We start from the raw sequence: 13,349 nt of genomic DNA on the forward strand, positions 1-13,349 counted from the left end.
ACCTTGAAACCCACCTCCAAGAAAGCTCCTGATGATTTTACTCCCCAGGCATTCAAGTCCGGTTCGGTCCCCTCCCACACTGAATAGGGCTGAGCAACGTGATCAGTATGATACTGTGGAAATAACAGAGTGTGACTTCCAAAGTTAGGTCATAAAAGTTACTGCAACTTCTGTCGTGCTCTCTCTCAGATCACTCAATTTATTATTATTATTTTTTAAAGATTTTACCTGACAGAGGGAACACAAGCAGGGGGAGTGTTAGTTTGAGAATCAGGCTTCCTGTCGAGCAGGAAGCCTGATAGGGGCTCCTACAAGTTGGGGGGGAAGGTAAGGAAAAATGAAGGTTTCAAAAGAACTTTCATATGCTAAAGAGGACCTACAAGATACTGGAGGCCTTGCCACTGTCAAGTCACGGTTGTGTTTCCCCTCTAGCAAGGCATTAACGTTAAGATAGTTGGGAGATTCCTACATCTCTTGGCATCCTGGAAATACAAATCAAACTCACACTGAGATACCACCTCACAGCAGTCAGAATGGTTAAAATTAACCAGTCAGCAAATGACAGATGTTGGGGAGGATGCGGACAAAGAGGAACGCTCCTACAGTGTTGGTGGGAATGCAAGCTGGTGCAGCCACTCTGGAAAACAGCATGGATTTTCCTCAAAAAGCTGAAAATAGAGCTACCCTCCGACCCAGCAATCACACTACTCAGTATTTACCCTAAAGATAAAAATATAGTGATCCAAAGGGACACATGCACCCGAATGTTCATAGCAGCAATGTCCACAAGAGCCAAATTATGGAAAGAACCTACATGTCCATCCACAGATGAATGGATAAAGAAGGTGTGGTATATATATACAATGGATTACTATGCAGCCATCAGAAGAAATGAAATCTTGCCCTTTGCAACAATGCAGATGGAACTAGAGGGTATTGTGCTGAGCAAAATTAGTCAATCACAGAAAGACAATTATCATATAATCTCTCTGGTAGGAGGAATTTGAGAGGCAGGCAGGTGGCTGTGGGGGGGTAAGGAAGGAAAAAATAAGATGGGATCAGGAGAAAAACAAACTGTAAGAGACTCAATCTCACAAAACAAACTGAGGGTTGCTGGGGGGAGGGAGGTAGGGAGAGGGTGGTGGGGTTATGGACACTCGGGAGGGTATGTGATATGGTGAGTGCTGTGAAATGTGTAAGCCTGATGATTTGCAGACCTGTACCCCGGGGCAATAACACATTATATGTTAATTTAGAAAAAGAAGAAGAAGAAGATGGGGCGCCTGGGTGGCTCAGTGGGTTAAAGCCTCTGCCTTCGGCTCAGGTCATGATCCCAGAGTCCTGGGATCGAGCCCCACGTCGTCGGGCTCTCTGCTCAGTGGGGAGCCTGCTTCCTCCTCTCTCTCTCTCTCTCTCTGCCTGCCTCTCAGCCTACTTGTGGTCTCTGTCTGTCAAATAAATGAATAAAATCTTTAAAAAACAAAAAACAAAACAAAAAAAAACCTCTGCCTTCGGCTCAGGTCATGATCCCAGGGTCTTGGGATGGAGCCCTGCTTTGGGCTCTCTGCTCAGCAGGGAGCCTGCTTTCTTCTCTCTCTCTGCCTGTCTCTCTGCTGCTTGTGATCTCTGCCAAATAAATAAATAAAAATATTTTTAAATAAATAAATAAATAAAAATTTAAAAAGGAAGAAGATAGATAGTTGGGAGATTCCTGAAGAGTGTCACCCGGGGCCCACCCAGTAGCAGGATGAGATCACGTAGTGTGAACTTCTGCTTTGTCTTCAGGCAGCCTTCTGTTCCCTCATTATCAACCCCCTGAAAATTTTGATCCTTCAACCTTTAAGTTTGTTGAAGGTGGAAGGTCTCATCTTCTGTAATTTCTTCCTGCTGAATAGGGGCCTAGAGAAGTCCCTCCCTATGCATCAATACTGGTTAGCTGGGGAATGTACAGGGGAGCTGCAAAAGGCAGAGGCAGCTGAGTCCAGGGGAAACTGCTCAAGGAATCTTCCCGAGTGGAAAGGCTCATCAGTTGACGTGAAGTTATGGCAGCAAAGCAGTCAATACCCAGTGGAAAGACATGGGAGAAAATCGCAAAACGTGGTTAGCGAAACAAAAAGAAAAAGATGCTCAACTAAGGGGCACCTGGGTGGCTTAGTGGGTTAAAGCCTCTGCCTCTGGCTCAGGTCATGGTCCCAGGGTCCTGGGATTAGCCCCACATCAGGCTATCTGCTCAGCAGGAGGACTGCTTACCCCCACACCCCTGCCTGCCTCTCTGCCTACTTGTAATCTCTGTCAAATAAATAAATAAAAATCTTTAAAAAATAAAAAAAGATGCTCAAGTAAGAGTTCTTTGGTAGTTGACAAAAATCCTTCCCAGTCCAGGTATTTAATCAATCATTAAAGGAAAGAGAGGGGGGCACCTGGGTGGCTCAGTGGGTTGGGCCGCTGCCTTCGGCTCAGGTCATGATCTCAGGGTCCTGGGATCAAGTCCCACATCGGGCTCTCTGCTCGGCGGGGAGCCTGCTTCCTCCTCTCTCTCTCTGCCTGCCTCTCTGCCTACTTGTGATCTCTCTCTGTCAAATAAATAAATAAAATCTTTAAAAAAAAAAAAAAAGGAAAGAGAGGGATTAAAGTGCCAATTTTAGTATTTACATCAGGGAGAAACCCAGAAGTATTTTGTGGTTATCTGGACTGAATACACAGCATTTTTTTTAAAAGATTTTATTTATTTGACAGGCAGAGATCACAAGTAGGCAGAAAGGCAGGCAGAGAGAGAGGAGGAAGCACCTTGATCCCAGGACTCTGGCATCACAACCTGAGCCGAAGGCGGAGGCTATAACCCAATGAGAGCCACCCAGGCGCCCCCATTTTATGCTAGCCCAAGTTTCACCTTGTGTAACAGTTGAAACATCTAATGCCATTCTATTTTGCAGAACTAGCTTTACGCATTTGTGTCATCTCAGCGTGTAGCAAACAGATGCTATCGTGGGGATCGTTCAGGGCCTTTCCTATGTACTTAAGAACTTCCATGAACCAAGCAACATCTTCAGGTCTCAAAGAGGGAACAAAGATGGCCGCTCGGAGGCTATACTAACGTAATACAAACCGTGTCCACCATTGTTTTATATTTGCAAGGCTGGCTGGGTTGGTGATGGTTTTAATAATGCGTCTGTGCATCCAGGCAAAACCCAGAGTACAGTGGCCTGTCTAGCTTGGGGAAAGCTATGGACACAAGTTAGGGCTACAGAGCCACTGGGTCCTGTTAGAAGACAGTCCTGTAGTTCTGGGTTTCTGTAACTACAGCCAAGACATCTAGGACTGTTGAGTTTTGGAGAGCCATCTTTTGAATGTATAATAAAAGGCAGTCTGCTGTTACTTTGTATGGATAAAGGGAGTCCAAATATAGGGACAGTTTTTCTTTTTTTTTCTTTTTTTTTTTTTAAAGATTTATTTATTTAACAGAGAGAAATCACAAGTAGACAGAGAGGCAGCCAGAGAGAGAGAGAGAGGGAAGCAGGCTCCCCGCTGAGCAGAGAGCCCGACGCGGGACTCGATCCCAGGACCCTGAGATCATGACCCGAGCCGAAGGCAGTGGCCCAATCCACTGAGCCACCCAGGCGCCCAGGGACAGTTTTTCTTTGCAAAGTTTCTGTCACCTCTAAGGCCTTTTACCCATATCAATGGCCTGGTGTAAAACCCTGTATTCCTTTCTACTGGTTCCTAAGGTCATATCCTTTTTTTTTTTTTTTTTAACATTTTATTTATTTGACAGAGAGAGATCACAAGTAGGCAGAGAGGCAGGCAGAGAGAGAGAGAGAGGAGGAATCAGGCTCCCTGCCAAGCAGAGAGCCCAATGCGGGACTCGATCCTAGGACCCTGAGATCATGACCTGAACCAAAGGCAGAGGCTTAACCTACTGAGCCACCCAGGCGCCCCAAGGTCATATCCTTTGATGTCCTTTGCAGTGAATTACAGCTATCTCCTTAGGCAGGTGTGTACCAGCCTTAAGAAGAGTAATATTTCCAGCCCCTATTTGACTGGGGAGTTACAGCTTGATAATAACCCCCCTTTCTTCCAAACTGCTCCACAGACACGTAGGACTAGGAAAGCACATCTAGAGTCAGTATCAATATTAATTTTTAAGGCTTTGGCAATTGCAAAGCACCACACATACCCTAAAACCATAAAGTGGGCAGCACACATACGCAGCTTTTCTTAGTCTCTTTTCCATAAACTACTGACATCAGTAAACCAAGGGTCATCTGTCTTTTCAATGTGGGCATCTTTAAAATCTGGCTGACTAGCATCAACAAGATGAATAACCTCTTAACAGTTATGCTCTACAGAAGGACGATGGTCAGGTCCAAGCTTGGGTAGCTGGGTTTAAAGTCTGACGGGTCAAGGATTATTTCAGGGGGATCTATATAAAGCATAAGTCTGGGGGTGCCTGGGTGGATCAGTGGGTTAAAGCCTCTGCCTTTGGCTCAGGTCATGATCTCAGGGTCCTGGGATCGAGCCCCGCATCGGGCTCTCTACTTGGCATGGAGCCTGCTTCCCCCCTCTCTCTCTCTCTATCTGCCTGCTTGTGATCTCTCTCTCTGTATCAAATAAGTAAAATCTTTAAAAAAAAATGCATAAGTCTGCCTCCATCATCCGTTGGTGGCCTTTGGTTTCAAAGACACTCTGGGACTGATGTGAAGTCATTACAGTCAGGGACTGTCCAATAGTGAGCTTTGAGGCTCTTTTGTATGTACTTTGCTAACGCCTTTGCTTGCAACTCTTGCAAGAGAGGTGGCTTCTAGGATAAATATGGCTGTGAGGGATGAAACAATTAAGAAGACCTCTTTGGGGTTAAGTGTTAATATCCTAATTACAAGGAATCACTGGCAAGTGGAGGAAGACTTAACTAAGAAATAAGGGCATTCCCAAGCACATTATGCAATCCGATCATAAAGAAAGTGAGGTCATCCATTATCTCCAGTAAGACCACAGTTAACCCCGGAGTGGGGCATGCTCTGGCTTTTAGGAAAGGATTTTTGTCATCCCAGCCATGGGGAACTGGCCAAAGTGATAGCTGAGTTGTACAATTGGTGGGGAATCTATTCCATTCTCCAGTTGTTTAAGTAATCGTGTGCCCATGAGGGGCTGTTATTATCCCCACAGAAGAAAAAGCAGGAAGATTATAAACGAGCTATTGTGCTTTTCTCTGAAGTTTCCCTCAAGCTGTCTAGCTTAGGCAAATGACAAACATTTGAAGACAGTCAAGGTCTAGAATTTAACATCCACAAAGTGGGTTATTTAAACATAATTCCTTTCTCTAAAATAACCTTCATTTCCAGAGATAGCCGAATTAGGACTGATTTGTTTGCAAAACGAGTCCAATTTTAGCAAACTTGGCCTAATTATTTACATACACTCAGCAAGAACAATGAGTGATCATATAGCTCTTTTAGCATCTGATTTGCTGGAAATTTTTTAAATTTTATTTATTTATTTGACAGAGAGATATTACAAGTAGGCAGAGAGGCAGGCAGAGAGAGAGGGGGAAGCAGGCTCCCCACCAAACAGAGAGCCCGATGTGGGGCTCGATCCCAGGACGCTGGGATCATGACCTGAGCCAAAGGCAGAGGCTTAACCACTGAGTCACCCAGGTGCCCCTGTCAGAATTTTTTTAAAGGAATCTCTAGGTTGAACTTTTAGTAGCCTCTCCAGGCCTAGAAGCCAAGCCAAGAGCTTACCACCAAGCATGTTGGCAGTTATCTGTAGATTTGGATGAATTCCTCTTCACGAGGTCCCTAAGGTGTCTTGAGGGTCCTGTACCTGCCAGGAAGGGACATTCGGGCTGCTGGGAACTCTGTAAGCAAAGTACCAGGCCAATGTTTCCAAGGGGCTTTACGGCTCCACCTTAAGCTGTCTGGTCCTTTCGGAGTCTATGGACGTCCTTCTCAAATATGACATTCCAGCCAAAGTCTTGGTAAAATAACCAATTGTTTCCAATAGTGTCCTCTTACAAGGAGAACAGATTCTTACGGAACTTAAGAAATGAATATGACTGCCATGGAGGAAAGAATACTTACTGAGACCTTTTGAATCTTAGAGGGTACAGGTAGAGATCTGTTTACAAATGAATACTTTAACACGTTTTTATGAGTCACAGTTATCTTAAGAAAAAGAATTCTTTTTTTTAAAAGATTTATTTATTTATTTGACAGAGAGAGAGAGGTCACAAGTAGGCAGAGAGGCAGGCAGAGAGAGAGGAAGGGAAGCAGGCTCCCTGCCGAGCAGAGAGCCCGACGCGGGACTGGATCCCAGGACCCTGAGATCATGACCCGAGCCGAAGGCAGCGGCTTAACCCACTGAGCCACCCAGGCGCCCCAAGAAAAAGAATTCTTAATCTGGAAGAGTGAACATTAGAAAACCAGCAATGTTTCAGACAAGAGCCACAAGAATTATAATCTTTTTAGTTCATTTAGTCTAATGTCACTGATTTTTGTTCAGTTCGAATGCAGCTTTTGGTTAGTTCTGGAAATTCTTACTCATTTCAGTTCTGATCTTAAAGATACGGAATGCCTGTATTGTCCTGTAAGTCTTTTATTTTTTTTTTTTTTAAGATTTTATTTATTTATTTGACAGACAGAGATCGTAAGTAGGCAGAGAGGCAGGCAGAGAGAGAGAGGAGGAAGCAGGCTCCCTGCTGAGCAGAGAGCCCGATGCGGGGCTCGATCCCAGGACCCCGGGATCATGACCTGAGCCGAAGGCAGCGGCCCAACCACTGAGCCACCCAGGCGCCCCCTTGTAAGTCTTTTATATGAACCTCCTTGAAGATGAACTCATTTTGCAAGATAGTAAGAACAATTACAAATGACGAAACAAAACCAAAAAATCCCCCAAACGGACAGTGTTAATGATTCTGATATCAGAGTTCACTATGATATGACTGACAAGGAAACTCAAGTTATTCTGACACTTAACACTCAATAACCAGAACGAGAAGGTAACATATCACACAAATAAGCCTCATCAATCAACAAGACTGTTCATGATTTAAATCTTGGGGAAGTTTGCTGAAACCTTAGAACTTTGTGGGGCACCTGGGAGGTTCAGTCGGTTGAACGTCTGCCTTGGCGCGGGTCGTGATCCCAGAGTCCTGGGATTGGCCCCTGCCCAGTGGAGAGCCTGTTTCTCTACCCCTCTCCCTTGCCCTCTCTTTCTTTCTCTCTGCCTGAAATAAATAAAATCTTTAAACAAAACCCTCAGAAACTTTAAAAGCACATGCCTAAATGGGATTCAGGATGTTAAAGATCTGATAAAGGAAAAACACAGAAACTGTGTTTTTCTGGGCTGGCAAAAAGGAAACAACTATTTACATTTTCTTAATCAAGAGCGGACCAACAATTGGAGAAAAAACTGTTTGAACCGAGAGAAAGCAGACTTTTCAGTGTTATACCAGTGTACTTTTAAAATCCATTCATTTCGATCTTTGTCCTGACCACACCTAAAATTCTATTCTGGAGTTTTCCTTTCCTAAATGTCCTACAACTTTCCTTTGCAATCAAATTTTGTCCAACGTCATTTCTTTCCAAACAACCAATCTCATTTAGGACAAAAGTACCTTCTTTTACCATCAACAAAAATGCATTCCCATTCCTTAAATCTTTCTTACATATCTTCTACTTTTCTAGAGTTGTTTCCCTTATTTCCATAAGTCTTAATCACACTTAGCAGAATTTTGCACTCTTACAAACACGGTAGTCCCCAATGATGACCAAGTAGTAACCAGTTGTGACCTGTTAAAACAGTGTTCTTTGGATGGCAAAATTAAGCACAAAACGTGTTTACCAACAGATTTAAACATCCTCAGTTTCTTTGCCGTAAGAAGTCAAAAGCACAAAACCTATGTCCAGGTATCAATGATTTAGCACTTTATCTGATTTGGAAAAGACCCAGATGTCCAAAGAGTTTCATCCCATTTATCATCCAAGCAAAACTTTCAAGTTTCAGGATACCAAAGCCTTTGAAATATATTGTAGCAATTAATCATGAAAACTATGATGAGACAGACAATTCATCATTTCAAGTCATCGTTTTACTAACAACTGGCAACAGAGATAACACTCTGACCTTCAGTAAACCTTGACAGAGTATAAGAATTTCACGTTTACTGGTGGTAACCTGAGACGTCGTCTTTTTTTTTTTTTTAAGATTTTATGTATTTATTTGACAGAGATCACAAGCGGGCAGAGAGGCAGGCAGGGGGGTGGGGGGCATGCTCCCCGCTGAGCAGAGAGCCTGATTCGGGGCTCGATCCCAGGACCCTGGGATCATGACCTGAGCCGAAGGCAGAGGCTTAACCCACTGAGCCACCCAGGTGACCCGAGACATTGCTATCTTAATTAAAACAACCAACTTAACTTAGTTTAAATATTGAATTATCCTCCCTATTGTCAGTTTTTAGCTGAGACGTGGGTGGGGAAATCTGGACTAGGCCGTGTTAAGTCCAGGAAGTGCTATTCTCACTCCTGGACAGTGAGGGTAAGAGGAGGAGCCAACAGTTCTGGAAGCATCGAGGATGGCCGTGAACCCAGGTTTACAGGCCACACCCAAGGTGGTACAGAAACAGGGGGAAAAGAGGCAAAGTGCTGGCAGAAGGCAGAGAGAGAAGCGTTCCCCGTCCTAGAGCTCCTCAGCTCCAACAGAGAAGCAGATGCCATGTTTCGCTGCCAACAAGTGGGGAACAGGCAGTCCATGTCCGGCCAGAGAACACAGGGAATTTCCCAAAACGAAGGGAGTTTCAGAAGCTGCCTGGGAATATTCCTTGAAGTCCCCGTCCTGAGGGAGACTAAACATACCTGGCTCCTGTTATCACCATTAACCAGGGAATGAGTGAGGGAGAAGCCCCCACATCTGTTAGGAGGAACAGAGAGGAGGAGAGTCAGGGTCCCCTTTGCTAGAGAGGGTCTGCGTTTCCCTCCAGCAACCCGGGGACGCCCAGGTGGCTCAGTTAAGCATCTTCCTTCAGCTCGGGTCATGATTCCGGGGTCCTGGGATCAAGCCCCACATTGAGCCCCACATCAGGCTCCTTGCTCAGCCGGGAGCCTGCTTCTCCCTCTCCCACTCTCCCTCCAGCAGCCTGGGTTTATTCGGAAGAGGTTGGATAATTACCCCCGATATGTCAGGAGGGAGTTTACTAGCCGACCAGTTCTGCCCTATTTCCTACAAAAGAGATCTCTCTGACAGATCCCACTGAGACCATGCGGTGTTACGGGAGCCCTGTCCTTTCCTCAGTTTTGCAATCCGAATTGTTTCCAGTGCGTTAAAGACTCCCCAAGGGAAAGTTCTTGGGAAGCCTACAGAGACCATGCTTCCAAAAAAATAATGTCCATTACCACATTCCCCCCACCCCCCTCCTAGATAGTGTCCCACGCAGGGTTATGTCAGAAGTTCCCGGGTGTCAAAAGCGACCTGAGGCGTCCCTCAAACAAGACATCACTATTAATCGCAATCTGGCTTTCCCATGAAGGCATTCCGCCCTAAAAGGCCCATAGGAGGGATGCCGGTATCCCAGGCTGCTGATGGGTGCCTGGTGAAGGGACATAAACACCCCTGCCCTGCTATCGTGTGTCCCTGGAGGCTGCGTACTGCCCTGCCATTTTAACCCATGGAAAATACTAGAAACGTTTTACAAGGGGAAATGACCCAATTTAGTAGTTTTAAGTAGTTAGTTGAGAACATTGACGGAAAACAGTAAAGACGGACATCCACCATGGTCTAAGCGACATTGCAACATACGCTGTCCTTTCAGCCAACTTCCCTAGGAAATGGTCCCTGGTTGGGTTTTAATTCCATCGGATACTGGTTTTGGCAGGATTCCAGTGACTATCGCTCCACCAGAAGCCGCTGGACCAGGGATATGGAAGGGATCGCATTAGATCAGTCGGGAGGAAACCTCACGTGGGAGTCTTAACACTGGCAGCTGTCCTGATGACTCAGGTGGCTGTCCCATGCCCAGGACAGACGACTTTGTATTAAGGACAGGAATGAAGAGAGGGCATCAAGTTGCTGGGTCTTATTACCATCCCGGCCAGGGTACTAACTTCCAGCCAAAAGGCAGACTTTCTCCTCCCCGTACAGAAGCCACAGGCTAGAGGACAGCAACCTGAGCAACTGGCAGGGAAACGTTCCAGTAAGACTGCACTCCCTGAAAGACCCCTGAAATGAGATTGAAGGAAGAGGAGAGAAAGGACTCACCAAGTTTGCACTGAAGCTCGAAGTCCCTGCATGGTTGCCGGATGTTGTTAGAAATACCTTAGGGTTAGGGCTGGAAGCCAATGGCCCAAAAAGAGTTCTTGAGACATCTTTGGTGCAAAAAGGTCACCAGCAAGCGGAGAACACCCCTGGGCAGAAAGTACTCCACTAGAGTCACGAGGGGTGGCCCGTTATAAACCTACAAGTTGGGAGGGGGAGGTAGGAAAAAAGGAGTTTTCAAAAGAACTTTCATATGCTAAAGAGGATCTACAAGATACCTGAGCCCTTGCCATTGTCAAGTTCAGGTGGTTTTTCCCCTCTAACAAGGTGTTAACATTCAGATAGTTGGGAGATTCCTGGAAGAGTGTCACACTTGTCCTAGGGCGGGGCGGGGAGGGGGTGTGGGAGGGGGTAGGGGTGAGGGTGAGGTGGGATTGTAAGGGGTGGAGAAGTAGGGGGTGGGGGGGAGTGGAGGGTGGGAGGGGTGGCGGGGTTACAGGGTGTTGGCTTCTGCTTTGCACTCAGCCAGTGTTCTTCTGTTCCCTTCTCTCCCCTTACCAGTGTCCTGATTGAGGCCCTGAACCTGAAGCACCCAGCTAAGGCACGTGTGGATTTCCAACCTCCAGGAACGGTGTGAGATAATATTTATTGCTGTTTTAAGCCTGAAGGTTTGGGAGTGATTCATTTCACAGCGATAGATGACTAAGTCATCCCGGACAACAAAGGCCTATTCACAGATGAGGACACTGAGGCCCAGAGAAGGAGCTGAACTTTCTAGAGTTGCACAGGAGTTCTCCTGGATGCTCTCAGGTGTTCAGCTTGACAGCTGTGTCATTCGGACAAGACCTTTCTTACTCAGCCTCACTCATAGGTCCCAGCCTCTTCCATGTCCTCCCTGCCTCCAGTCCCTCCCCTCTAGTGCATCCCCCCACACGGACTTAGAAGGATCTTACTATATACCCAGAGCTGACCATAGCCTTCCCCTGCTCGCAGCCCTCCCATGGCTCCCTGGTAATGAAAAATCTCTTACATGTTTTTTAAAAAATATGTATTTATTTATTTCAGAGAGGGGGGAGAGAGAAATAGCATGGGCAGAGGGAGGGAGAGGGAGAATCTTCCAGCAGATGCCCCACTGAGCAGGGAATCCAACACAGGGCTCTATCCCAGAACCCTGATATCATGACCTGAGTTGAAACTAAGAGTTAGCTGCTTAACTGACTGAGCCCCCCAGGTGCCCCTCTCTTACACGTTATTACAAGACAATGAAGGTGGGGCGCCTGGGTGGTTCAGTGGTTTAAACATCTGCCTTTGGCTTGGGTCATTATTCTGGGGTCCTGGGATTGAGCCCTGGGTGGGGGCTCCCTGCTCAGTGGGGTGTCTGTTTCTCCCTCTCCTTCTGCCTCTCCCACCCCTGTTCTTTCTCAAGTAAATTAATAAAACAAAAAAAAAGGACAATGAAGCTAATAGGATCTGCTACTTACAGTACATCCAAAGAGGTGAGAAACTGGTATTTTAAGACTTTTCTAACAAAGAAAAATATAATGTACAGATATTTTAAAGTTATAGACTTATATTACAAGATGTAAATGATAGTTGGAATCTGGGTGTGGCTTCCCTGGGGTCCCTGCTTCACATTCTCTCCCAAGGCTATCAAAAAGGGGTCAGCTGGGGTTCTGGTCTCATCCAAAGTTTCAGCTGGGGAAGGATCCATTTCCAACCTTTTTTTTTTTTTTTTTTTTTAAAGATTGTATGGACTTATTTAAGAGAGAGAGAGAATATGAGCAAGGGGAGTGGGAGAGGGAGAAGCAGAAGCAGACTCCTCTCTGAGCAGGGAGCCTAATGTGGGGCTCAATTCCAGAGTCTCAGGATCATGATCTGAGCCAAAGGCAGATGCCCAACCAATTAAGCCACCCAGGCACCCCCATTTCCAACCATGCTTGCATGGTTATTGGGAAGACTCAGTTCCTAGAGATAGGTTGGGTTGAGGCCTCCATTCCTTGCTGGCTGCTGGCCACAGGCTATCCTTATTTCCTTGTCGTGGGACCTCTTCACAACACGGCATCACAGTGAGCAAACAGGAGTGTAAGGAGGGCTGACGTCCGCTACTATCACTTAGTCCCAGAAGGGACATCCCAACCCCCCTGGCCTTTAGCAAATCACTAGATCCAGCACACCCACAGGAGGGGGAGACACAAGGACATGAAGACCAGGAAATAGAGGTCACTGAAATCCACCATAGAAACCAGCACCGGGAGATGAGGAGCCCTTTATGTTGTGGGTGCAAAGTTATTCAGGAGCAGTGGGCCCTGGTGGCTGACCTAGGAAATTTTGCAGGGTGGGGACTACTAGGTAGGATCTGGGGGTTCTGTTTGCTTCAACGTACTGAAAATGAATCCATCTCTCATGTTCTAAAAGCTGTGGTATCAGGTGTTCCAGTCAGCTACTGCTGCATAACAAATCATCCCAGAGATTCGCAGCTTCAAACCACAGGAATCATCTTATTATTTTTCATAGGCCCGTGGGTGATGGAATCAGGAAAGGCTTAGCTGGGCAGTTCCAGCTTGGGGCCACTCAGTGTTTTTAGTCAGACAGCAGTGGGGCTGGAACAGTAGAGTCTGTGGCAGCTGGAACCCACTGGCTGAGAATCTCCTTCCTCACGGAGTCTCCAGGCTTTCCGCATGGTTTCTGTGTGGGTTAGTTCGGGCTTTGTCGTGGCTTGGTGGCTTCAGGATGGCTGGGCTTCGGGCATTATGGCTGAAGGTTTCAAGAGTATTTCAGCTTGCAAGGAAGACGTTGCATGGCCTTTCTTGACAACTGCACAAGTCGTGGGGGTTGACTTTCTGCCATGTTGCAGTGACTATGGCTGAGTCATGAGCACATTCAGTTTCAAGGGAAGAGGAACAAGAGGAACTCCAGTGAGAGGGGAAGTGAGTGGGACAGGAGAGATCTCAGGAAAATGCAAGGCAGCCCACTAATTCAGCTTTAGGAAAGGCTAATGTGACAGTGACTTAAACATCAATGAAGCTTATTGACCTCTCATGGGAAGTCCAAGAAGATGCCATCCCATGTGATATGAACATAGGGAGGGAAGTTCCAAGGTCAGG

This window comes from Mustela nivalis, assembly GCF_964662115.1.
Source record: "Mustela nivalis genome assembly, chromosome: 18".
NCBI lineage: Eukaryota > Metazoa > Chordata > Mammalia > Carnivora > Mustelidae > Mustela > Mustela nivalis.